This window comes from Triticum aestivum, chromosome 4D, assembly GCF_018294505.1.
Source record: "Triticum aestivum cultivar Chinese Spring chromosome 4D, IWGSC CS RefSeq v2.1, whole genome shotgun sequence".
In the NCBI taxonomy this organism is placed as follows: Eukaryota; Viridiplantae; Streptophyta; class Magnoliopsida; order Poales; family Poaceae; genus Triticum; species Triticum aestivum.
This window is the reverse complement of record NC_057805.1, coordinates 261,479,724-261,506,279: the sequence shown is the minus strand read 5'-3', so window position 1 is coordinate 261,506,279 and position 26,556 is coordinate 261,479,724.

The following is a 26,556-nucleotide window of genomic DNA, read 5'->3' as shown; positions in this document are numbered from 1 at the left end:
ATTGTCTTCGGCATTGCAAGGTGGGTTCCTCCTCCAAATACTTCAAAGCATTTGACCCGAAGAGTTATACTCAGCTTTTCATTTAATGTCATACCCTTCGGCTTCTGCGCCTCCGTTGCTTGTGCTTCCACGTGTCGAGTGAATACAAAAGGTCAGAGTATTTTTGCACATAACACCCCGGCCATGTAAAAAAGGCGTCTATTTAAAGGGATTGGATCTCAGATGCCATTCCACACCAGGCGGAAAATCCTTAGGGCTCGCTAGGAGAAACCATTCAAACATGGCTAGCGCTCCCAGTTCTTCCTCCCGTGATGAGGACATCAATACCATTGTTACACCCACAACCCCAGCTACTATACATATTGGACCGATTACTAGAGCTCGTGCACGCCAATTAAATTACCAGGTACTTTCGTTTCTTGGTAATGATTCTAATGTTCATGAGAATATGATGCTGCCTAAATTGGATACATTTGTTTTGCTTACAAATGAAGGGCCTAGCTTGGAGAAGGATGAACATTGGAGCAAGAACAAGCATGGAGTTGATGGCATGCGCAAGGGAGACAAGAACAGAGTTTCAAGTGATGATTTCAGGACTTTGAAGCCACCATAATGAGTGCATGAAGCCTTGGACGAAATATACAAGATGCCACTTCATAATTTTCGTCCAGAGGCTATTCTAGGTGCTGCGTCACCTTATTTTTGGGCCAGGCCCATGTAATTTCGAAATACTTCAATATAGGCTGTTTTTAGAGTCTGTATGTGTGGGGAAACAAGAGTTAGGGTGGGTTTCGGACCCCTCCTCCAAGGGCCACGAAATCCCCCCCCCCCCCTCTTCCTCCATATATACAGCCCCTAGGGCATCGTTTAGACTTTGGGTTTTGTTTAGATTAAAAGTTCGCCATAGTTGCAACTTCGCGTACTTCGTTTGTGTTCAACGACCAGACCAAGACGTCACAGAACCCCACCTTCATTAATAAAGTTTTCCTCTTATATTCGCAATATCCAGATTGCAATCTTAGTTTCTTGCTTGTTCTTCGTTTGCTCGCAGGAAACAGGCCCTCGTGGTCAGGTTGATCGTGCTCCGGCGTGGTCAATAACCCCCGGAAGTTGGTTTAGCGATTGCTAAGGCGCGACGTCTCGCACGTTCATAGTCGGATCGTCAAGGTCGACTCCCTCCGAAAGCGATAGCCACCATCTCATCGAAACATCGGGACACCTTTGCCTCTATCATCCCGCCCTCATGGCTCTGAAAAAAGGCGATTGGGAGAGATGTTCAGTATCCCATGACCAGCTGGTTAAGCTTCAAATGCAGGGATTCCTTCCCCCCGCGGATCTAGTCCCTGTTAGGGCAGGATTAACCTATTTCACTGGCGAAGCCCTGGCGGAAAATTTCCCCAATCCAACCAGGGGGAACGAGTGTGCTTCATCTCCTTTTTATTAAGAGGCGTCAGATTTCCAATCCACCCTTTCCTCCGAGGTCTCCTGGAGTACTACAGCCTCCAACTGCACAATCTTACGCCGGCCTCTATCCTGCACATTGCAGGTTTTGTCGCTCTTGCGAGCTATTCCTGGGCTGTGAGGCCCATTTTGAGTTATGGAGGAAGCTTTTCTGCCTCGTCCCTCGCACCCAAAAGGGATCTATATTCCAGGTGGGCGGCGCCGAGATATGACGCATAGCCGGGACCGGATACCTATCCGGCACGCCGAAGAAGGCGTCCGAAGAGTGGCCCTCAGAGTGGTTTTACATTGAAGATGTTGCTCTCCCCGACCCAATCTGTCGTGGAATTGTCACGGCAGATGTCCTCGGGTTAGGACTTAGTCGTGGAGCCATCGCAATTGGGAAGCTTGAAGGGGTTAAGTGGGACAAGGAACACGAGGGTTTATACTGGTTCGGCCCCTTACGGTGAAGGTAAAAGCCTACGTCCAGTTGAGGTGGTATTAATCAGGGTTTCGATAACCAGGGAGCTAAACAGCTATGCCCGGCTCTCGATCAGATTGTTGTCGCCCCTAAACCGCTGCCGGGTCGTCCCTTTCTATAGGGAGGTTGGCACCCAGCGGCCCTTAGAGTCCCGGCCGGCTCATAAGAGTGTCCGGCTCGGACTCTAAACAATACTTGCCTTACACTACAAGTCTACTATAACAATGATGATAACTATGGGCAATAAGCCATCGCCGGGTCTCAGCCCATCTCTGGCCCATTATCTTGAAACTTAGCTCCGGGCTTCTGGCAATGACCCTTAGTGTAACCCGGCCCTCCTGGCGGGTGACTCCCAGGTCTATATCCTCAACATTAGGCCCCATATTGACTTGAGCCGGCTCGTGTCAATCTTCAACTCTGCCGACAGAAAAATCTCCGGCTTACCGTTCATGTGAAGGCCATAACCCGGAGTGACGTCATTCTCCGGACTCTGGATAATCCGCCGTGACGTCATCCTCCATTAAGTCCGGTTTTTACTCCGCCAGATCCGCAACGGATCTCTGCTTTTACTGTCTTTGCGAAAATCGAGGCGCCGTGAGGGGGAGATAACCACGCCGTGGTCTCCTTGAATCTCGCGCCCACTTATGACTTACCTTATAAATAGGCCGGCCCGGCACTCTCTTCTCACACTCTCCTTCTTCTTCCTCGCGCTGTCGTTCCTCTGCCCGAGCTTCTGCCGCCGCCGCCGCCGCCGTCGCGCCCCTGATCTTCATCGACCCGGCCGCTGCATCACCCTGACCCGGACCAGATAACAGCGGCGACCTTCGCTCTTCCTCAACTCCGGTGAGTCTTCTCTGCCTTGCTAGAACAGATCTGTGGTAGGGTTCCTCCCGTTCTTCGTGTTCGTCACCTTTGCCCAGAAACTCGGCAGTCCTCGTCACCACTGTAGTCGGTTGATCTTTATCCTTGCGTAAAACCACTGCGGTAGACGTTCGGAACTCATTTCATCTGCAAGAAATCCTCTTTTTACTGCATAAGAACTGTGTTCAACCTCAAGAACTTCTCCTGCCTCTGTTTTTTAGGTCTAGAAAATTTTCTCTGCTCTGACTATTTTGATCCAAAAAAAGTTACGGTAGTATGTGAAACCTGTTTACCACACTTAGTAAAAACGCAACCATTGAATCTCGGCGGCTTACATGTCCGGTTTAAAGAGAACCATGCTCTGTAAAATCCTCCGACTTAACTGCAGTAAGCCGTAGATGACCAACTTAACCTGAAAACCCCGACAGCTTAGATAACCCACCATATCAATATATATCATTAGTCCCCTTCATAAGCCGTCACTGTAGTTTGAATGATAATCCCCGGCTTATAATTAACCCGGACACTTTTCTCTTCCTCATAGACCACCAACCGTCACCATGCCTCCCAAGGCTCCCATCACTTGCAACTGGATGAAATCCAACGTCACCGAAGAGACCCTGGCCAACTTTGTTAAGTCCAGATATCTGCCCACGAAGGAAGTGATGTCCTACCGTGCCCCTGACCCGTCCGAAGAAAGACCTCAGCCGAGGGACGGGGAGGTAGTGATCTTTGCAGACCATATGAGCCGGGGCTCCGCACCGCCCGGCTCAAAATTCTTCCGGGACGTGCTCAACTTCTTTGACCTTCGGCCTCAGGATATAGGACCCAATTCCATATCCAACATCTGCAACTTCCAAGTTTTTTGTGAAGTATATCTTGGAGAAGAGCCGAGTCTGCTGCTCTTCAGAGAGCTGTTTTATTTGAACCGCCAAACCGAGTGCGCAAACGGTCCAAGTCTAGAGTTAGGCGGCATCTCCATCCAACGGCGCAGGGACTGTCTATTTCCTTACGCAGAACTGCCAAGTCACCCCAAGGACTGGAACATGACTTGGTTCTACTGCCAAGACACGTCCCCGGCTGATGAGAGCCCGCTGCCCGGCTTTCGCCCAACGCGCCTGGAGCCGACTCATCCGCTATCCGACAAGCTGACTGCCGCAGAATGCCAGCCTCTGCTTCCAACGATCAATAAGATCAAGGCCCTGCTAGGCAACGGTCTGAACAGAATAGACCTGGTCCGGGTCTGGATCTCATGGCGGGTGATCCCATTGAGCCGCTGCCCCGGCTTAATGTGTGAGTACACCGGGCGAAAGGATGACTCGCAGAGGCACAGTCGCAACGACCTTCCAGAAGACGTTGCCGAAGAAGAGACCAAGGCTCTATTAAACGAGAGCCTGGCAGACTGTGGAAGAACCGGGCTAGCCCCGTTCTGCAAGACCAATCCAGCCCCAGCGGTAAGCCGCTGACTTTAACCTTTCCATTTTTTTTTACCTTTCATCTTACTAAGAACTCATTACTGTATTTCTCAGGCTGATGATAAATTCTGGCGGGTCAAGTATGACCATGAGGCGGCCAAGAAGGCCAGGAAGGCGAAGAAAGCCGCCAAGAGAGCCGCCCCTCGCAAAAAGGGAAACAGACCCACTGCTTCGGAGCTGCTGCAATTAAGCGATAGCTCCGAGTCAGAGGTAACCCTTCAACCTTTAAAATCTTGTCATATTTATTGTTTGCTGCTGTCCACTTTACCATCATTTTGCTTATGGACAGGATGACACCGGCGCCAGTAACCCGGTGATTGAAGAGGTAACATTACTCCCCTCCGACTCGGAGCCTTTGCCACAGCTGAAAGTCCGAAGGGTAACCCGGAAAGTAAGCTTTTCTCATCCATTAGCTCATCAAGACCCTCAATTTCTTTTGAAGCAGCAGGTTCACGAAAGCCGGCGTCTCACCCGGGCCCGCAAGGACACCGACCTCTCCGCCGGGTTACCCGACGCGACAAGGAAACGTCGCACCGAGGTCTTTTCTCACTTGTACCCTTTTCATCCGTTGGCGGGTGTTATCCGTCAACCGCTTAATTCTTCTGACTCCAATTACCAGGAGACCTCCCCTTCTTCTGGTGACTCCATGCAGTCAAGTCTGCCGGCCTTCAAAACTGCCCCCGGGTAATAACAATCACCTTACATTACCTGTCTGTATTTACTCTTTGTATGCCTAACACTTCTGTCTTTTCAGTGCCCAGGCAAAGCTCACCAAAAGAGCAAAGAAGACCAGGTCAGCCGGAGTGCCGGACTTGCCTGAGCCGGAGACGACGGCTCAAGATCCGCCAGCCGCCTCCGAGGCCACCATTCCCATGGATACGGCGCCTGAAGCCCCTGCCCCGACCACCAAGACAACGACCGAAGCGTCAGCTAATCCGGAGGCCTCCGGCTCAACCCCACCGGCTAACGACCCGGACGTGGTAATTACCCGGACGGAGTATGTTGAGTCGGGGAGGCCGACCGCACTGGCCCAATGCTCCACGAAGGGGGAGCTGCTGCGACCCCACCGGGCGAATCTGGATCTCTCGGGCTACCCCGATTTGAGCATTGGAGAGCTCGTTTCTGGCTACATCAGCCAGGTTCACAAGAGCCGGGACGCGGAGATCGCCATGGTCAATCAGATCCAACAAAAGTCTGAGGTAACCTTCTGCTGTCTTCTTACTTTCCGCATAGTGATCCTTGTCATGCTAGCCCCCAAGTCTATAACTTATACTTGGCATATGTTGTAGACTTAGAGTCCGGCTTACTTAATTGAACCAGCAGTACGTAGATAGACACGTTCAATATGCATTAGCCCCCAAGTGCCAAGTGTCTTTGCTTGGAAAGTGCTTGGGACTTATATAATGACTGTTTAATAACCCGGAAATATATACAGGCTACTGGCAAGAAATTTGAGTCGGACCTTGCGGGTCTTAAGAGCCGGTTAAAAACTCAAGAGATGGAGACCCGGAAGGCGAATGCCAAGTTTGTCTCCAGCATCGCCGCTCAGGAGAAATTGAAGACTGAATTCAACGCTGAGCGGAAGGCCTGGGCTGAGGAGAAAGCCGCACTGGTGACCCGGGCAGAACAGGCAGAGAAGGCCCTCACTGAGAAGACCGCTGAGCTCTCCGGTCTAAAGCACCAGGTTTCCCAAATGGTGGCTGCTATCTTCGGTAAGTCGCCTCACCGGCTTTCATCAAGTCTGCACATGTTACGATTCACCCTTGTCACCGGCTTACCTGACCTTTATTAAACAGGTCCCAGGAGTGCCAACCTCAACCAGAGCGTGGTCACCAAGCTAAAGGCCGTGTACACCCTGGTGGAACAACTCTACACCGGGTCACAGCGCGCCTTAGCTGTGGTGGCCCTATCCAATGAGGTGCCAACCCATCTGGCTGAAGTCCTGCGCCGGCTCGCAGTTTTGCCACAGCGAATCCAAGAGCTACGTCGAGCCTCCGCAAGATCCGGAGCAATTGCCGCGCTGAGCCGGGCCAAAGCCTTCCTGCCGGAGCTAGACCCGGCAGACATCGCCCTGGGTTACCCCAGCCTGAAGGAAGACGGCTCCACCTTCGACCAGAAGGATTTCGCGGCATGCGTGAAGGCTGTACGCCCGGTGGCCACCATCATCGGGAACGACACCGACTTAACCAAGTATCAGCCAGGGTACAACGCGGAAAATCAGAGGATTCCAACCCCTCGCTATGAAGCTCTTAGTCTGATTCCTCCGGCTCGCCAACACACCTACGCCCCCGAGATTGACCCGGCCGGGTTAATTGACGAAGAAGCTCAGTTCGAAGCTCTCAGCGGCATCAACTGGAAATCGTCGACCTTTGAAGCCTTGGGATCAGCCGGAGCAGAAGGTGGGCCGGGGACTTCGACTCAGCAGGCGTCATAAACCGGCTAGCGGCTCACCAAACAACGCTCCACCCTTAAAACTTTGAAAGATTTTTGTAATAGAATAAGTGCAACAATTTATCTCTGCCGTGCCATCGTGCACGTAATGAATGCTGAAATCCTTTGAAGTCATTCTTTTGATGCTCCTCCGGGTCATAATTATCCTTCGTGCTTCTCAACCTTTAAAAAAGTACCTTCAAGCATCTGCATAGAAAGGTAAATCACAAGTCTCAAGACGGCTTACCACCCTCCGGATTAAATGACCCGGGTAGCATGGTTGGTATCTTAACTCTAATGGACTTGTCTTGATGGCATCCAGGATGTTCAATTAACAAGATAACTCCAAAATTAAGCCATTCAAGCGAAACCCGGCCATGCACACGTTGTCATAATCAGAGTAGACTTTGCAATAAATCGGAACTTAGGGGCTTCCAGTTAGAATACGACCAGAGACCCGGCCCGAAAGGGGTTTAAGCCAAGATTCGGATACGATCATATAGCCCCCAATGGGTGTGGCGATGCCAATCAAGAGGGTACCGACAGCTATGTTCTCTTGGGTTCGAATACGACCCATGTTTGAACAGGAAGCCCCCAAGTGATTCTGAAAATTGTTTAACGACGCTGATTCGAATACGATCCACGTCGGTTCTCAGAGGGGTTACACTATGATTCAAATATGACCAAAGGCAACCTCCCAATGAGCTCGGCACTTTGCCAATCAAATGGGTATCGACAGCTATGTTCTCTTTGGTTCGAATACGACCCATGTTTGAACAGGAAGCCCCCAAGTGATCTTACTGCTTACGGCTAGACTCAAATGCGATCATAAGCCGGATCCTCCTTTCAAATTAGTATGACACGTATATTTGGAGGAGAAAAAAGGACAGAGGTCCTGCTTTATTGCTTATCATAATATATATATGTCTGAGATAAATATGTACACCACAAGAGCCGGTAGCTCAAGTGTAATAAGGCCGAAGCTGAGCGATATTCCACGGCCGACGGGTCTCCTCCTTCGATTTACTCGAATCTTTACGCTCCGGAACATCAATGAGGTAATATGACCCGTTGTGCAAGTTCTTACTGACCACAAAGGGCCCTTCCCAAGGTGGGGATAATTTGTGTGCATCTGTTTGATCCTGGATGAGCCGGAGCACAAGGTCGCCTTCCTGGAAGACCCGGCTTTTGACCCGGCGGCTATGATAACGGCGCAGGTCTTGTTGGTAAATCGCTGAACGGGCTGCTGCCACATCACGCTGTTCATCCAACAAGTCCAGAGCAACTTGGCGCGCCTGTTCATTGTTCGTCTCAACATAAGCCGCCACACGAGGTGAATCGTGACGGATGTCGCTAGGGAGGACCGCTTCTGCCCCATAAACCATGAAGAAAGGCGTGAAGCCAGTAGACCTGTTAGGAGTAGTGTTGATGCTCCATAAGACGGAGGGCAACTCCTCCACCCAACAACCCGGCGTCTGTTGCAAAGGGACCAAAAGCCGGGGTTTGATGCCCTTCAGAATCTCCTGGTTAGCTCTCTCAGCTTGACCATTGGACTGGGGATGAGCCACTGAAGAAACATCAAGCCGGATATGCTCTCGTTGACAAAACTCCTCCATAGCGCCTTTAGACAGATTAGTGCCATTGTCTGTTATGATGCTGTGCGGAAAGCCGAAGCGGAAGATCACCTTTTTCATAAATTGAACCGCCGTGGCCGCATCACACTTGCTAACTGGCTCAGCTTCCACCCACTTCATGAATTTGTCCACTGCCACCAAGAGGTGGGTCTTCTTATCCTTGGACCGTTTAAAAGGCCCGACCATATCAAGCCCCCAGACCGCAAAGGGCCAAGTGATCGGGATCATCCTCAATTCCTGAGCCGGCACATGAGCCCGTCGGGAGAACCTCTGACAACCATCACACTTACTGACCAAGTCCTCCGCATCAGCGTGAGCCGCAACCAATAAAAACCATGACGGAATGCCTTGGCCACAAGGGATTTTGAGCCGGCATGATGGCCGCAATCCCCTTCATGGATCTCGCGCAAGATCTCTTGACCTTCCTCAGGGGAAATACAACGCTGAAATACCCCTGAAACACTGCGATGATGCAACTCGCCGTTGATAACAATCATTGACTTGGCCCGCCGGATTATTTTCCTGGCCAAAGTTTCATCCTCAGGCAACTCTCCCCGGGTTATATAAACCAAGTACGGCATTGTCCAGTCTGGTATGACATGAAGAACCGCCACCAGTCGTGCCTCCGGGTCAGGGATAGCCAAGTCCTCCTCTGTAGGCAACTTAACCGAAGGGTTATATAGGACATCCAGGAAAGTGTTAGGCGGCACCGGCTTTCGCTGAGAGCCGAGCCGGCTTAAAGCATCAGCCGCCTCATTCTTCCTGCGGTCAATGTGCTCCACTTGATATCCCTGAAAGTGCCCAGCAATGGCATCAACCTCGCGGCGATAAGCCGCCATGAGGGGATCCTTAGAATCCCAAGTGCCTGATACTTGTTGAACCACCAAATCTGAGTCCCCAAAGCACCGTACCCGGCTTAAGCTCATCTCCTTAGCCACCCGAAGACCGTGGAGTAAGGCCTCGTATTCAGCCGCATTGTTAGTGCAAGGAAACATCAATTGTAGCACATACTGGAACTTGTCACCCCTAGGGGAAGCCAATACAACACCAGCCCCCGAGCCCTCCAGCTGCCTGGACCCATCAAAGTGAATAGTCCAATAGGTGTTATCCGGCTTCTGCTCAGGCACTTGCGACTCTGTCCAATCATTAATAAAATCCACCAAAGCCTGAGACTTAACAGCAGTGCGTGGCACATATTTGAGGCCATGAGGCCCAAGCTCAATAGCCCACTTAGCAATTCTCCCTGTAGCCTCTCGGTTCTGGATAATATCCCCAAGAGGGGCAGAACTGACCACAGTGATGGGATGACCCTGAAAATAATGCTTGAGTTTCCGGCTCACCATGAACACACCATATACAAGCTTCTGCCAGTGCGGGTATCGCTGCTTGGACTCAATAAGCACCTCACTGACATAATAAACCGGCCGCTGAACCGGATGCTCCTTACCCGTCTCCTTACGCTCCACCACCATAGCCACACTGACGGCTCGTGTGTTTGCCGCCACATACAGTAGCAAGGGCTCCTTATCAACCGGAGCAGCAAGGACGGGGGGCTCTGCCAGTTGCTTTTTCAAATCCTCGAAGACGGTATTAGCTGCATCATTCCAGACAAAGTTATCCGTTTTCTTCATCAACTGATATAAGGGCATAGCCTTCTCACCCAAGCGGCTTATGAACCGGCTTAAAGCAGCGATGCGACCTGCCAAACGCTGAACATCATTTATACATGCCGGCTTAGCCAGAGAAGTGATAGCTTTGATCTTCTCCGGGTTAGCTTCAATTCCTCTGTCAGAAACCAAGAAGACCAATAGCTTGCCCGCAGGAACACCAAAAACACATTTGGCTGGGTTAAGCATCATCTTGTAGACCCGGAGATTATCGAAGGTTTCCCTTAAGTCATCTATCAGGGTTTCCTCCTTGATGGACTTAACCACAATATCGTCCACGTAAGCGTGAACATTGCGCCTGATCTGTTTATGGAGACAATTCTGTACACAACGCTGGTAAGTCGCCTGCGCACACTTGAGCCCAAAGGGCATAGAGACATAGCAGAAGGCTCCAAAGGGAGTGATGAACGCCGTCTTCTCCTGGTCCTTAACTGCCATCTTAATCTGATGATACCCGGAATAGGCATCCAAGAAACTTAAGCGTGCACAACCTGCCGTAGCATCAATGATCTGATCAATACGGGGGAGAGCAAAAGGATCAGCCGGACACGCCTTGTTCAAGTCCGTGTAGTCCACACACATCCGCCAGGTGCCGTTCTTCTTAAGTACAAGCACCGGGTTAGCCAACCACTCTGGGTGAAAAACCTCAACAATGAACCCGGCCGCCAAAAGCCGGGCCACTTCTTCACCAATAGCCTTCCGCCTCTCTTCGTTAAACCGTCAAAGGAACTGTCTGACCGGCTTAAATTTTGGATCAACATTGAGAGTGTGCTCAGCGAGTTCTCTAGGTACACCTGGCATGTCAGAAGGTTTCCATGCGAAGATGTCCCTATTCTCACGAATGAACTCAATGAGCGCGCCTTCCTATTTCGGGTCCAGATTTGCACTGATGCTGAACTGCTGAGACGAGTCACCTGGAACAAAATCAACAAGTTTAGTCTCATCAGCTGATTTAAACTTCATTGCTGGTTCATTCTCCGTGGTTGGCTTTTTCAGAGAGGTCATATCTGTTGGGTCAACATTGTCTTTATAAAATTTCAACTCTTCTGTGGCACAAACAGACTCTGCATAAGCCGCGTCACCTTCCTCACACTCCAGAGCCACTTTCCGGCTGCCGTGAACCGTAATGGTCCCGTTGTGACCCGGCATCTTGAGTTGTAAGTACACATAACACGGCCGTGCCATGAACTTGGCGTAAGCCGGCCGTCCAAATATGGCGTGGTAAGGACTTCTTATCTTGACCACCTCAAAGGTCAACTTCTCCACCCTGTAGTTGTTCTCATCACCGAAGGCCACTTCCAGTTCGATCTTGCCGACTGGATAAGCCGATTTACCAGGTACCACACCATGGAAGATAGTATTTGACTGGCTGAGGTTCTTATCAACTAGCCCCATACGACGGAAAGTCTCATAATAGAGGATGTTGATGCTGCTGCCTCCATCCATGAGTACCTTTGTGAACTTATAGCCTCCCACTTGAGGAGCCACCACTAAGGCCAGGTGGCCCGGGTTATCCACCCGGGGAGGGTGATCCTCCCTACTCCACACTATGGGCTGCTCCGACCACCGTAAGTAGCGTGGAACCGCCGGCTCGACAGCATTAACAGCCCTCTTGTGAAGCTTCTCGTCTCGTTTGCACAAACTAGTGGTGAACACGTGATACTGTCCACCGCTAAGCTGCTTTGGGTTGGTCTGATAGCCCCCCTATTGCTGTTGATGACCCTGACCAGACTGTTGATTAAAGCCCCCTTGACCGTTCTGAGGACCGGAATTTGACCCGCCGCCCGGGCCATGAAAGCCGCCGGCGCCTGAGCCGCCACCCGGACCATTGTAGTTTTTAAAGGCCTTCATGATAGCACAATCCTTCCACAGATGAGTCACCGGCTTCTCTCTAGAACCGTGTCTCGGACAAGGTTCATTCAACAGCTGTTCCAGAGAAGGTCCTGACCCGCCGCCTCGGGGAGGGGGCCTCCCCTTGCGTCGCTGGTTATTACCTTGAGAGTTGGTGTTGGCTACAAACTCTAGGCTGCCATCGGCCTTGCGCTTGCCTCCTCCTTGGTTCCCCAGGCTAAACTGAGGACCCTTGCCGTTGCCGTTCTTCTTTCCCTTCCCTGCCCTTTCATCATCTGAAGGGGGATCCTTGGTACCATCGGAATCGGCGTACTTGACAAGAGCTGCCATCAGTGTACCCATATCAGTACAGTCACGCTTAAGCCGCCCGAGTTTCATCTTTAGGGGCACAAAGCGACAGTTTTGTTCCAACATTAAGACTGCAGAGCCGGCATCCATCTTATCCGATGAATGTATGATCTCCTTGACCCGGCGAACCCAATGGGTCGTGGATTCACCCTCCTGCTGCTTACAGTTAGTCAGATCCACGATTGACATAGATTGCCTGCAGGTATCTTTGAAGTTTTGAATGAACCAGGCTTTCAGCTCAGCCCAAGACCCGATGGAGTTCGGCGGTAACCCTTTCAACCACGTGCGGGCAGTTCCATCTAACATCATGGTGAAATATTTGGCCATGGCCGCCTCGCTGACTTCCAGCAATTCCATAGCCATCTCATAACTCTCGATCCAGGCTGCCGGCTGTAAGTCTGCTGTATAGTTAGGCACCTTCCTAGGTCCTTTGAAGTCCTTGGGTAGACGTTCATTACGGATAGCTGGCATCAAACACGGGACACCCCCGGTTCTAGTAGGGATACCCGCATCAACGGACATCGTCGGATAAGCCGGGGGGGTCTGGTAAGCCATCACTTGAGGCGCCTGCTCTGCCTCCTGGCGTGCTTGGTCTGCTACGTAGAAGGCTCCATTATGAGCCGGGCCATGACCAGGGGGCGGGTCATGGCGTCGAACATTACTTGAGCCGGTCGCCGAGACCATGTGCCGGCTGTAACTCGGGCTCTGCCCTGGACGAGGGGTTGAATGGATCCTATCCCGGCTGTAGGAGTACGCCTCTTGCTGCGCCAGCGCTGTCTGGAGGAGTTCTCTGACCCGGCGGGTCTCAATAGCCGTCGGAGAGTCGCCATCAACGGGCAGAGCCGCCAGCCGTGCCGCTGCGGCAACCATGTTCTCCAGCGGGTTATTATAATGGCCCGGGGGTATTGGCACATACTGAGGCGGGGCGGGGGGCCCCTGGGGAGGCCCCATCACTCGTGGTTGAATAAGGGGTCCAGATCCGGGTGCTACGACCCCCGGCGGGTGACTAGACCCTGCACCCGGTGTGTTGAAGAGGTTGCGCGGATCGTAAACCGGCGGGAGTCGAGATTGAGCCTTTTGATGCCTCCTTCTCATGACCTCATTGGCCGCGTTCTGATCCATCGTGAGTTGGAAGGACTGCGCCTGAATCAGCTGAGTCCGGGCATCGAGAGCCGCCCGCTCCGCAGCCAGTCTGATCCCTTCCGCTGCAAGGTCCTCTTTAGCTTTTATCAGATCCAATTTTAGCTGTGCCACCGCCGCATCATGCTGAACTTGATCCGCCGGGTCGACCGTTGCGGTTAACAGGGCCGTCATCTTATCCGTGAGATCCATCAGCACCTGAGCCGGGGAAGGCACCGGGTTTTCCGATCCGGAAGCGGGGTTCTGAACAGGCTGCGCACCAGCCATAAAAACTCCAACCTGACTTGGCGGCTCAAAAAGGTCCGGAATACTGCTGCCATCGGAATAACTCATGAGCTTGCCATCTTGAAGTTGGTACAACGAGTTTGACTCATCAGCGGCCGACTCGCCGTCAGAGCCGGCGGCCGCCTCATCCCCAGACCCAGATGGATCAGAGGGCCCTCCGTGGATGCATCCCACAAAAGCGCGCTTTAAGGCAGGCCGGGCCCGGGCGGGTCGTGCGCGCTGAGCCGTTTCGATGAGACCGGCGCGGAGATCCGGCTCGGGGCCCGGCTCTCCAATCTTGCCGATGAAGACATGAATTCCACCGAAGGGGACCCGGTACCCGTACTCCACTGAGCCGGCGTCGGGGCCCCAGTCCGCATTGTCGATGTAGAGCTTGCCGCGACGACTCTTGGTCATCCGGCCCACAGCGTATCCCTTGAGCCCTTCAAAGCTGCCCTTCAAGAACTCAAATCCACCGTGCGCCAGCCCCACGGTGGGCGCCAACTGTCGTGGAATTGTCACGGCAGATGTCCTCGGGTTAGGACTTAGTCGTGGAGCCATCGCAATTGGAAAGCTTGAAGGGGTTAAGTGGGACAAGGAACACGAGGGTTTATACTGGTTCGGCCCCTTACGGTGAAGGTAAAAGCCTACGTCCAGTTGAGGTGGTATTAATCAGGGTTTCGATAACCAGGGAGCTAAACAGCTATGCCCGGCTCTCGATCAGATTGTTGTCGCCCCTAAACCGCTGCCGGGTCGTCCCTTTCTATAGGGAGGTTGGCACCCAGCGGCCCTTAGAGTCCCGGCCGGCTCATAAGAGTGTCCGGCTCGGACTCTAAACAATACTTGCCTTACACTACAAGTCTACTATAACAATGATGATAACTATGGGCAATAAGCCATCGCCGGGTCTCAGCCCATCTCTGGCCCATTATCTTGAAACTTAGCTCCGGGCTTCTGGCAATGACCCTTAGTGTAACCCGGCCCTCCTGGCGGGTGACTCCCAGGTCTATATCCTCAACACAATCCGAATGGGCCTTCCTGAATTTTCCAGCGCTCCATTGAGGAAACGCCACAGTTGGCGACCTCGGAGCCTCGAGGAGGAAGATAGCGCGGAAGTTCAACAATTAATGGGCAAGATAAGGACACTTGCCCAGTCCGAATTATCAATAATCGAGGTAATGGCAACTTCCATAGCGCGAGGTGTTCAACCACTCCAATTCAGAGGGCTCCCTATGTGGCACTACAATGGGGAAGACGACGCCTCACGCTGCGGACAAAAGGGTTTGGACACCCCTGCCGCCCTGGCCACAATATTGGCCGATCTGTACAAAGGGGAGAAAGAGGAGTTTACTCGTCTTAAGCGCCGAGAGGGATTCTGCATGTACAACCCCCCTAACTGGGTAAGTTTTAATCCCACCACCTTACGCAATCCTCTCCCTGAGTCATGTTTTAATTGACATTAACCCGCCCATTTTTAATAGGAATGGCGGAAGGTTGTTGCGGTGATCCATAGCCCCGCTCCTTAGCCGGAGGACCATAACCGGGACCTCGATCCTGGATTCGAAGAGGATTCGGACATATTTGTAGAGCTCCAGGAGGGAGTCTTCTACCAGGCGAGCTATGATGGCATAGAAGTGGCCATCATGGCCGATTATCCTGGCCTCCTTCCTGCCTCATATGTAAGTAGTCAGGAGACATCTCCTCCGGAAGAGCTTCCTCATTATGCCTCACCCACCGCACTGTCTAATGCTCCAAAGGGGAGGCACTCGGCGCGCCATGCTGCACTAGAGGCGTCTCATAAGAGAGTCGCACCTGCGCCGAGCGGGTCTTCAAAGAGGAAGGCAAATGACAACACGGTCGAGCCTTCATCAAAGAGGTATGGCTTTGAATATGCCCCCTGGTATTCACATCGAACTGTGACATTGTCCGCTGTGTTTTATCAGGAAAAGTGTTCGTTGGACTATGTCCGGGAATCCTGCCGGTCGCGCCTCCACCAATCAGGTTCCAGACCCTGCCTCCAGGGCGGGGGCTGATACGGGAGTGACGCCGGATTGTCCTCCTTCAGAGGATTCGGATAATGTATCCGTCACGAACTCTGAAGTAAAGAGCGCCATGAATCATCGGCAACGGAGGGCCGCTCTTCGCGACCCCAGTTTTACTAAAGAGGCGTTCAATGCCTTCAGCTCGGCTTATGCGTACATCCGAGCTGCTCGGGATGGGCTTGCCAGAGCCACTGACCAGCATTTGAAAGATATGCGGGTAAGTATGCATTGTACAGATCTGATAATCATATACCAGTAGCCCCCGAGACTTGAAGGAGTTGAAACAACTGATTTGAGGATCATTGTATAATCAGGCACTCACGGAAAAGAACAACATGTTGTCTCATGAGCTGGAAAAGTGTCGGACCCAGCTAGCTGCCAAACTGGAGAAATCCAAGGAGGCACCGCCTGGTAATGTTCTCCTCCATCTAGAAAAATATAATCATATGCCAGTAATGTTAACACTGTTGTATTTCCCATGGCGGGATTGTTAGATCAACTGAAAGAGGAACTGAAGGTCGCGCAGGCGGGTAAACATCAGGCCGAAAAGCAACTGGCCGCTGGCGAACGTGTGTTGACACGGACCAGGGATGAGAAGAACAAGCTGCAGGATTCCAACACCCAGCTGGGCGAAGAGCTAAAAGATGTGCGAGCCCAACTAGTGGACGCCGTAAAAGAGAACAGGAGGCTACGGGGCGGCATATTCAGTATGCTTTTGAACTTACCTTCGTGTAGTGTGGTAAAGAAATGAGTTAACAGATTTATGCTTGCAGCTATGCTGACTGGCCGGCCCGAAGAGGAAATGTCCGGATCTCAAGGCGATCTGCTGCAAGAGCTGTCCCAAGTGCACCATCGATCTCGGAAAGCGGTGCGGAGTGTTGCCCAGGCCTTATGGCCATCCGTATCCCCTTCGGGAAGTATGGAGGAGCTTGTGAAGCTATTCAAGGGAGCTCGGTGCTGCTTTAGATTATGGAAGATATCAGCTTGCCAGGAAGGCGCGCGAGAGGCCTGGGCCATGGTGAAAACGTGGTACACCGGACTTGATCCGAATCATATGGCCCGGGTCGGACCCCGGGGTCAGATGGACAAGAGATTCCAGTGAGCTTGGTATATGACCAAGTAAAGATAGCCGCCAAGTTTTCACAACAGGATTGTAAGCTAGACAGCCTGTTAGACTATATAGAGGAAGAAGCTTTTGAGTCCAAGTGACTATGTACTTCAATTGACAAATTTTTCCCTAGCCGAATTGTAAAACGGTTGTCATGGTAGACCTTTTCGCTTCTACCTCCGGACCCAAAGGTGTGGAGTGTTTCCGAATACCGGACCGGTGATAAATACCGGGGCATGTGTGGAAACCAGCCGTAGGGGTCATAGTTGCTTGAACAGACAAGTTGTATTCGGCTAGCTATGTTATATTACTTATTGATTGTAAGAAACATCTTCCAGAGAGAATAGTTCTGTTAAGGGTTCCTTTCCCTGGGTGAACATGCGTTAGTATGCATGCCCAAACTGTGATTCGAAAAATCACAGTATACATAATATCTGGGGGTTCATAGTGCAACCAGGGTAAAACATCTTTAGTCCGCCGACCGATTATTCCCTTAAGAATGCTAGCTTTCGGCTTCACCCAGTCTAAGGTACAAGTCCGGATGACCCGGCTGTAACAATCGCGGAGGTGCTCCCTTTATGCCCTAGCCGAACAAACGGGAACGTAGGGCATAAGCACAGGAGCCAGGCAACCCAGCTTGGCAAAAACTTAAGTCATAAAGGTGCATATAATGGCGAAGAAAAGGTATATATGATAAAAGGACACATATGTGGTGAGCTTGATGCTCGGAAAATGATAATAAGCTTTTGTAAAAGAAGCCCCCAGGTATTATGGGCGTGTACATTTAAGGATGTGTACCTCATAAGTGTGCGGTCTAGCCGCACAAGAGCTATAAAGCTAAAGAAAAAATTTAAAGAGAGAGAAAATGAAAAAAGGAGAAAAAGAAAACGAACAATGAGTCCGGCTCTAGGCGTAGAATCTTCGGAGTCTGGCAGCATTCCACGGGTTCGACTCTAAGCAATTATCCGATGCATCACGCAGACTGTACGCACCTCCAGTGAGAACTTCATCTATAATGAAGGGACCTTCCCACTTGGGCTTGAGTTTGTCCTTTTTCTTTTCTGGCAAGCGTAGAACGAGTTCACCAACATTATAAGTCTTGGCCCGCACTTCTCTGCTTTGGTATCTGCGAGCTTGTTGTTGATAGAATGCGGAACGGGCTTTTGCAACATCGCGCTCCTCCTCCAAGGCATCTAGACTGTCCTGCCGATCAAGCTTGGCTTCTCTCTCTTCGTACATGCGAACTCGAGGTGAGTCATGAATGATGTCGCAGGGAAAACCAGCCTTGGCGCCGTACACCATGAAGAATGGTGTGTAACCGGTAGTGCGGTTGGGCGTGGTCCGCAGCCCCCAGAATATGGAGTCGAGCTCCTTGACCCAGTGTTTGTGTGACTCTTTTAAAGACCGTACTAGTCTAGGCTTAATGCCGCTCATGATAAGACCATTAGCTCGTTCGACTTGACCGTTTGTTTGGGGGTGATAGACGGAGGCATAATCGAGCTTGATGCCTAGGTTAGCACACCATGTTTTCACTTCGCCGGTTGTAAAGTTGGAGCCGTTATCGATGATGATGCAGTTTAGGACACCATAACGGTGTACGACACTGGATATAAAGTCTATTACTGGTCCGGCTTCGGCTGTTTTAACTGGCTTGGCCTCTATCCACTTAGTGAATTTATCTACCATGACCAGCAGATATTTTTTCTTATGGCTTCCCCCTTTAAGGGGTCCGACCATATCAAGCCCCCAGACCGCGAAAGGCCAGGTAATGGGGATTGTTTGTAGGGCGGTAGGCGGCATATGGCTTTGATTGGCGAAAAGCTGGCATCCCACACAACGTTGGACAAGGTCCTGTGCATCTGCTCAGGCCGTTGGCAAGAAGAAACTGGTACGGAAGGCCTTGCTTACAAGAGCCCGAGCCACGACATGGTGACCGCCATGACCAGCATGGATTTCGGCCAGGAGCTGCCGTCCTTCTTCTTCGGATATACATCTTTGAAGTATTCCGGTAGCGCTCTTCTTGTAGAGCTCTCCTTCATGAACCTTGTAGGCTTTCGAATGCCGAACGATGCATCGAGCCTCATTCTGATCCTTAGGGAGCTCCCGCCTATTAAGGTAGGCCAAGAAGGGTTCGGTCCATGGAGCAATTACTGCCATTATTAGATGGGCCGATGGTGTTATTTCGGTGGCTGAGCCCCCGATGATATCGGTATTGTGTTTGGAATCTGGGGGTATAATTGGATCCGGACTAGTGTTTCCGCTCTCTTCCCGCCACACCACTAATGGCTTGAAGAGCCTTTCCAAAAACATGTTAGGCGGGACAGGGTCACGCTTGGCGCCCATGCGAGCAAGGACATCTGCTTCTTGATTACTTTCTCGAGCCACATGATGAAACTCGAGTCCCTCGAACCGAGCTGATATTTTGAGTATGGCGTTACGATAGGCTGTCATCTTCGGATCTTTGGCGTCGAAGTCTCCGTTTATTTGGGATATTGTGAGGTTTGAATCCCCGTGCACCTCAAGGCGTTGTATGCCCATGGAGACAGCCATCCGAAGACCGTGCCATAAGGCCTCGTATTCGGCCGCGTTATTGGAGTCTGTGTATAATATTTAGAGTACGTACTGGACTGTGTCTCCTGTGGCGGACATTAAGACAATGCCCGCTCCTAAACCAGCCAGCGTTTTAGAGCCATCGAAGTGCATGACCCAATTGGAATATGTACCATACTCTTTAGGGAGTTTGGCCTCTGTCCATTCGGCGACGAAGTTGGCCAACACATGGGATTTAGTGGCTCGGCGTGGTTTGTATGTTATATCAAATGGCAAGAGCTCAATGGCCAACTTGGCAATCCGGCCTGTAGCGTCGCGGTTGTTTATTATGTCATTGAGTGGTACTTCGGAAGCCACCGTGATCGAGTACTCTTGGAAATAGTGTCGTAGCTTCGGGGATGCCATGAAGACCGCATATGCTATCTTTTGGTAATGAGGGTACCGGGATTTGCATGGTGTGAGGACAGTGGATACGTAGTATACTGGTTTCTGAAGTGGGAATTTATGTCCGTCCTCCTATCGTTCGACGACGAGCACCACACTCACCACTTGGTGTGTTGCAGAGATGTATAATAACATGGGTTCACCGACGTTTGGCGCGGCCAGGATTGGGTTACTTGCTAAAAGAGCTTCTATTTCTTCTAGTCCGGTCGTTGCCGCGTCCGTGCACTCGAAGTGGCCGGTGCGTCAGAGCAGGCGATATAGTGGCAATGCCTTTTCTCCTAATCTGGAGATGAAGCGGCTTAAAGCTGCCATGCATCCGGCTAGTTTTTGGGCCTGTTTAAGGTTTGTTGGTGTAGCCAATTGTGACAAAGCTTGGATTTTGGCTGGGTTTGCCTCAATTCATCTATTGGAAACGATGAAGCCCAACAGTTTTCCGGCGGGGACGCCAAAGACGCACTTTTCCGGATTGATCTTGATGTCATATGTACGGAGGTTGTCGAATGTGAGACGCAGGTCGTCTACTAGCAACTCGGCGTGCTTAGTTTTAATGATGATGTCATCCACATATGCTTCGACTGTCTTGCTGATTTTTTTTCTCCCGCCATGTTTGAATCATGCGTTGGTAAGTGGCGCCGGCGTTTTTAACCCGAAGGGCATAGTGTTGAAGCAGAAAGGCTAGTATGGGGTAATGAATGACGTTGCGGCTTGATCAGACTCCTTCATTTTGATTTGATGGTATCCGGAGTAGGTGTCGAGGAAACACAGTGAGTTGTGTCCTACAGTAGCACCAATGATCTGATCGATGCAGGGGAGGGGGAAGGGATCCTTAGGGCAGGCCTTGTTGAGGTCTTTGAAATCGATACACAGGCGTCAGGATTTATCCTTCTTTGGTACCATCACCAGGTTTGCTAGCCCGTCCGGATGTTTATTTCTCTGATGAACCCGGCCTCAATTAACTAGGCTAGCTCCTCCCCCATAGCTTGTCGATTGGGTTCAGAAAAGCGCCGCAGTGTTTGCTTGACCGGCTTGTATCCCTTTAATATATTGAGGCTGTGTTCGGCCAACCTGCGTGGGATTCCTAGCATATCAGAAGGGTGCCAGGCGAATATGTCCCAGTTCTCACGCAGGAACGCGCATAGTGCGGCGTCGACCGTCGGATCCAGTTGTGCCCCGATGGAAGCTGTCTTCTTGGGGTCCGTTGGGTGAACTTGAAATTTGACTATTTCGTCTGCTCGTTTGAAGGAGGTGGACTTGGGGCGCTTATCGAGGATCACGTCGTCCCTATCTACCATGGAGCGTAGTGCGGTTAATTCTTCAGCCGCCAGGGCCTCGGATAGCGCCTCGAGGGCCAGGGATGCGGTTTTGTTTTCAGCGCGGAGTGCTATGTCCGGATCACTGGCGAGAGTGATAATACCGTTGGGCCCGGGCATCTTGAGCTTCATATACCCGTAATGAGGTATGGCTTGAAAGCGCGTGAATGCGTCTCGCCCCAACAGGGCGTGGTATCCACTGTTGAAAGGGGCCACTTGGAAGGTTATCTCTTCGGACCGATAGTTCTCCGGCGTGGCGAGTACCACGCCGAGCTTAATTTTTCCCGCGCATCTTGCTTCCCGACTGAGAATGATTCCTCGAAAGGTCGTATTACTTTGCTCGATGCGGCTTCTATCTATTTGCATTTTATTGAGCGTGTCCTCGTAGATGAGGTTCAGTCCGCTGCTGTCATCCATGAGCACTTTAGTGAGCCGAAAGCCATCCACAATTGGGTTGAGGACCAAGGTGGCTGGTGCTTGGACTGAACGAAATTTTGGTTCGTCATTGGCATTAAAAGTTATGGCCGTGTCATTCTAGGGATTTATTGCTGTGACTTGGCAGACTTCGGCGAGGTCACGGAGTGCTCTCTTGCGTCGATTGTTTGAAGCAAAAGTCTCGAAGACCGTCAGTACTCTGAGGTCGTCGTCTTCCGGAGAGTGCTGCACTGAGGTATTTTTGGTGAGGATGTCCTCGCCGCTCTTGGCCACTTGCCGGAGTATCCAACATGCTCTGAGGCTGTGGGTTGGTTCGGTATCCGGTATCGTGTGTATTTTGCATGGCTTATCAAGCCATCCCTCAAGAACGGTTCCATGTCCCGTAATGGGTTTGATTTTCTTGCCTACGGGGTCGGGTGCCCCGTGAGGGTGCATCCTTTTTGCCCGCCAGGGAGGTGGCGTGAAGGCCGGTGGTTCCCAGCGGGCAGTTTGGGTTTTCCAGGCGCTTTCCATTGTGCAGTACTTCTGTACTATGGTTGCCAAGTCAGCGAAGTGTAGTACGCGACGGTGGTTGAGGGCGTTGAGGATTCCTTCGTCCGTGCAATTACTGCAGAATACTGAAATCGCGTCCTCGTCACGGCAATCTTTAATCTTGTCCTTGACAAGGAGGAATCTGGCCCAAAAGTGATGGACTGTTTCCTGAGACTGCTGCCGTATGTACATGAGGTCGCGTATATCTGGGGGACCGGAATTGCTTGGCGAATATTGCTTGTGGTGGGTGGGTGGCATTAAATCCGAACCCTGACCCAATGTGGAGTTCGGAGTTTGAAAAACTTCCGTGTTTAATAGTTCAGGCTCCGGGACGTCCAATGATTCTTCAGGCTCCACGCCCGATCCTAAGTTTGGAGGACTGGGAGTGTCCCCCCGAAGGCGGGTATCCGGCTCTCTGAGCTCAAAAATCTGAACATAGCTTGTTTTCAACATAGGGGAAGAGCCGTTGTTGTTTTGCTCCTCTACGACCGCTATCTGATGGGTGATCGGCGGAGATTTGATTTCTCTCTGATCGGGTTAAAGCCCGATCTGACCATAGTCTGAAGCGACTCCCAGGGCGGCGATGCGATCCAGGAGTTCATTTAAAGACAAGTCCGCCGGATCCATCCGTTTGGAGTACTCAGGGCCAACACAGAGACGATTTTTGATGACTTGGGAACTCATCATTGGCTTAATGGCCGAACGGGCGGCCATGGTAGAGCTGCCCAGCCAGAGGGTCTGGCCTGCGGCCAGGGCTCCTCCGGAAGTGATATTGTCCTTGATAGCAAGGCGAGCCATCAATCCTGTCGCCGACGCCACAGAGGAACTCTCAATGAAAGCACCAATGTCGGTGTCAAAACCGGCAGATCTCGGGTAGGGGGTCCCGAACTGTGCGTCTGAGGATCGAAGGTAACAGGAGACAGGGACACGATGTTTACCCAGGTTCGGGCCCTCTTGATGGAGGTAATACCCTACTTCCTGCTTGATTGTCTTGGATGAGTATGGGGTTTACAAGAGTTGATCTACCTCGAGATCGTAATGGCTAAACCCTAGATGTCTAGCCTGTCTGATTATGATTACGTCTACGGACTAAACCCTCCGGTTTATATAGACACTGGAGGGGCCTAGGATTGTACACAGTCGGTTTACAGAGAAAGGAATCTTCACATCCGAACGCCAAGCTTGCCTTCCACGCAAAGGGGAGTCCCATCCGGACACGCGAGGAAGTCTTCTATCTTGTATCTTCACGGCCCATTAGTCCGGCCGATGTCACATAGCCCGGACGCCCGAGGACCCCTTAATCTAGGACTCCCTCAGTCGCTGGTGCTATTGCTTCACGGAGCTAGCCATCAATCTTCTCCCGCGCAAAAGCGGGTCATAAGTGCGGTAAGGGCTGCCATGGACTTTGGCTTTTCTTGGCCGAGGTGTCGGGTGAGCCATTCGTCTCAGACGCTGTGTTTAAAGGCCGCGAGGGCTTCAGTGTCCGAACAATCCACAATTTGGTTCTTTTTAATTAAGAACCTAGTCCAGAGTTTCCGGGCTGATTCTCCGGGTTGCTGGACTATGTGACTGAGGTCATTGGCGTGTGCAGGCCGAACATAGGTACCTTGGAAGTTATCTCTGAAGGCATCCTCCAAGTCTTCCCAGCTCCTAATAGAGTTTTCTGGGAGGCTGTTTAACCAGTGTCGTGCTGGCCTTTGAGTTTTAGGGGCAGGTACTTGATGGCGTGGAGGTCGTCACCGCGAGCCATGTGAATGTGGAGAAGAAAATCTTCGATCCATACTGCGGGATCCATCGTACCATCGTATGATTCTATGTTCACGGGTTTAAACCCTTCTGGGAACTGGTGCTCCATCACCTCGTCGGTGAAGCATAAGGGGTGTGCGGCGCCTCTGTATCGGGCGATGTCGCGGCGCACTTCGGATGAAGTCTGTATGCGGTTTTTGGCCCGGGTGAGGTTGTGCCTGTCACGTCAGGCCTGATGTCCGTCCTCTCACGTTGGAGCACGCCCCCTCGATCCATGGATTGATCTTGTCTGACCGGCTCTATTGTCCAGGTCCTTGCGTAGGTCGTAGGTATAGCCCGGGGCCGTTGCCTCCTTGCCTCGATGGCAGGGTGGCGCGGGCTGGTGTTCGGCATAAGTAGCCGGTCTGTCCCGTCCACATGGTGGTCGGTCGGGTTCATTAGCAGTTTTATACTTTGGCGGTATTGGCTCAAGGGCCTCATCATCAAATTGTGGTAGTAGCTTGCGCTTCGGGTAACTCTTAGTTGGGCGTCCGAGGCCGTATTCCTCAGCTGCCAGGACATTAGTCCATCTGTCGTTGAGTACATCATGTTTAGCTTGAAGCTGCTACTAGTTCTTTTTTAGGCTTCTCGCAGAGGCGATTAGCCGGCGCTTAAAGCGCTCTTGCTCGAGGGGTTCCTCCGGCACGATGAAGTCTTCGTCGCTAAGGCTCACATCCTCTTCGGAGATCGGTAGGTAGTTACTACCCTCCGAGTCCTTGTTCCCGACCGGATCGTCGGGGTTAACTTGCCCATCCTCCCAATCATTCTGTTCGGATGTTGGCTCGACAGGGGCTTCGGGGTCTTCGGCATTCTCCATAGTGTTATTGTCTCCGGTGCCGGTATTGCTGTCTTTTTCGCGACGTGATTTTGAGCGGCGCCGCTGACGTCGACGCTTCGGAGGTGTTTTAGCAGGCTTGTCCTCAACCGGATCCTTCTTGCCGTCGTCGTCATCCTCTTTGGGAGTGTCCATCATGTACACTTCGTATGTGGAGGTGGCCGTCCAACGTCCGGTAAACAGAGGGTCTTGGCCTTGTTCGTCTCCGGCATCGTCGTCCATGTCGTCCATGTCTTCAGAGGCGTAGTCCAGCATGTCGGTTAAATCTTCGATAGTGGCTATGAAGTAGGTGGTGGGTGGGACGTAAAAGTCCCCATTCTCAGCCCCTAGTCCGGGCTGGGCGTAATTCGGAAGCGATTCCTCTGTAATGGCGACGGATCGCATTAAGTCTAGAGCCTCGTTTAGGAGCGAGGTTTGGACAAGGAAGCGAGGGTCCGCATGGCTGGCAGGGGTGAGAGCCTCCTGGCCACGCCCGCTTGACGCGGACCTCGAGAGTTCGGATCTGGAGTCCGAGGGAGAGTCCGCCATTTTAGCGACAAGGAGAGCCCGGTTCGACTTCGGGTTTGCCGATGACGCCGTCCCCTCCAGATCTCCGGTAGCAAGTTCCATAATTGTAGAGAGTCCGGCAGGCTCCAAACTCCCGTCTTCGGACCTGGTAGTCTACTCTGGATCTAAGGCCAGAGCGGCGGTCGGGGCCGCGAACCCTTCGAAGATCAAGTCTCCTCGGATATCAGCGACATAGTTCAGATTTCCAAAACTGATCTAATGACCAGGGGCTTAGCTGTTGATCTGCTCAAGGTGGCCAGTCGAGTTGGCACATAGTGCGAAGCCGCCGAATACAAAAATCTGGCCGGGAGGAAAGTCTCCCCCGAGATGACATCGTTGTAGATGATCGAACGAGCCATCGAACCTTCTGTCGACAGCACAGAGGAACTCTCAATGAAAGCACCAATGTCGGTGTCAAAACTGGCCGATCTCGGGTAGGGGGTCCCGAATTATGCGTCCGAGGATCAAAGGTAACAGGAGGCAGGGGACACGATGTTTACCCAGGTTCGGGCCCTCTTAATGGAGGTAATACCCTACTTCCTACTTGATTGACTTTGATGAGTAAAGGGGTTACAAGAGTTGATCTACCTCGAGATCGTAATGGCTAAACCCTAGATGTCTAGCCTGTATGATTCTGATCTGTCTCTACGGACTAAACCCTCCGGTTTATATAGAAACCGGAGGGGCCTAGGGTTGTACAGAGTCGGTTTATAGAGAAAGGAATCTTCATATCCGAACGCTAAGCTTGCCATCCACGCAAAGGTGAGTCCCATCCGGACACGGGGGAAGGCCTTCTATCTTGTATCTTCTTGGCCCCTCAGTCCGTCCCATGTCACATAGCCCGGACGTCCGGGGACCCCCTAATCCAGGACTCCCTCAGTAGTAGTCATGTCTCAAGGGGTCAAAGGGGAGTTCAACAAGGAGAGAGTTAACCTCATTCTCATTAGCCCTTGCACGAGCTCGTGTCATCGGTCCACGTGGTGTCTTGGGAGACGAAAGGTAGGTCCATGGGGATGACCGTAGGATGCTCCGCATCACGTGTCCCCGGTTATGGACAAATTTGAGCAGCTAGACCATTATAGTTGTTGGATGATCTTGACAGATGATACCTTAATAAAGATTGTGTGGGAAATTTAATAATGGGGATAGGTTGGAATTGGATTGCCCAATTCAACCATATGTATTTAATTGGAGCAAGACATACTTAAAATTTGACTACTATATTATTTAGTTATCAGGAAAAAATTAGGTTTTCTGCAAAACAACCACTTCATTATCCTCTTGATTTACCTTGCATATAGTAGTAGGTCTGTTATATCATTCCCTGTGTGATTTACGAATACATTCAAAGTATTGACCCTTTGTGGCTGCAACGTTTC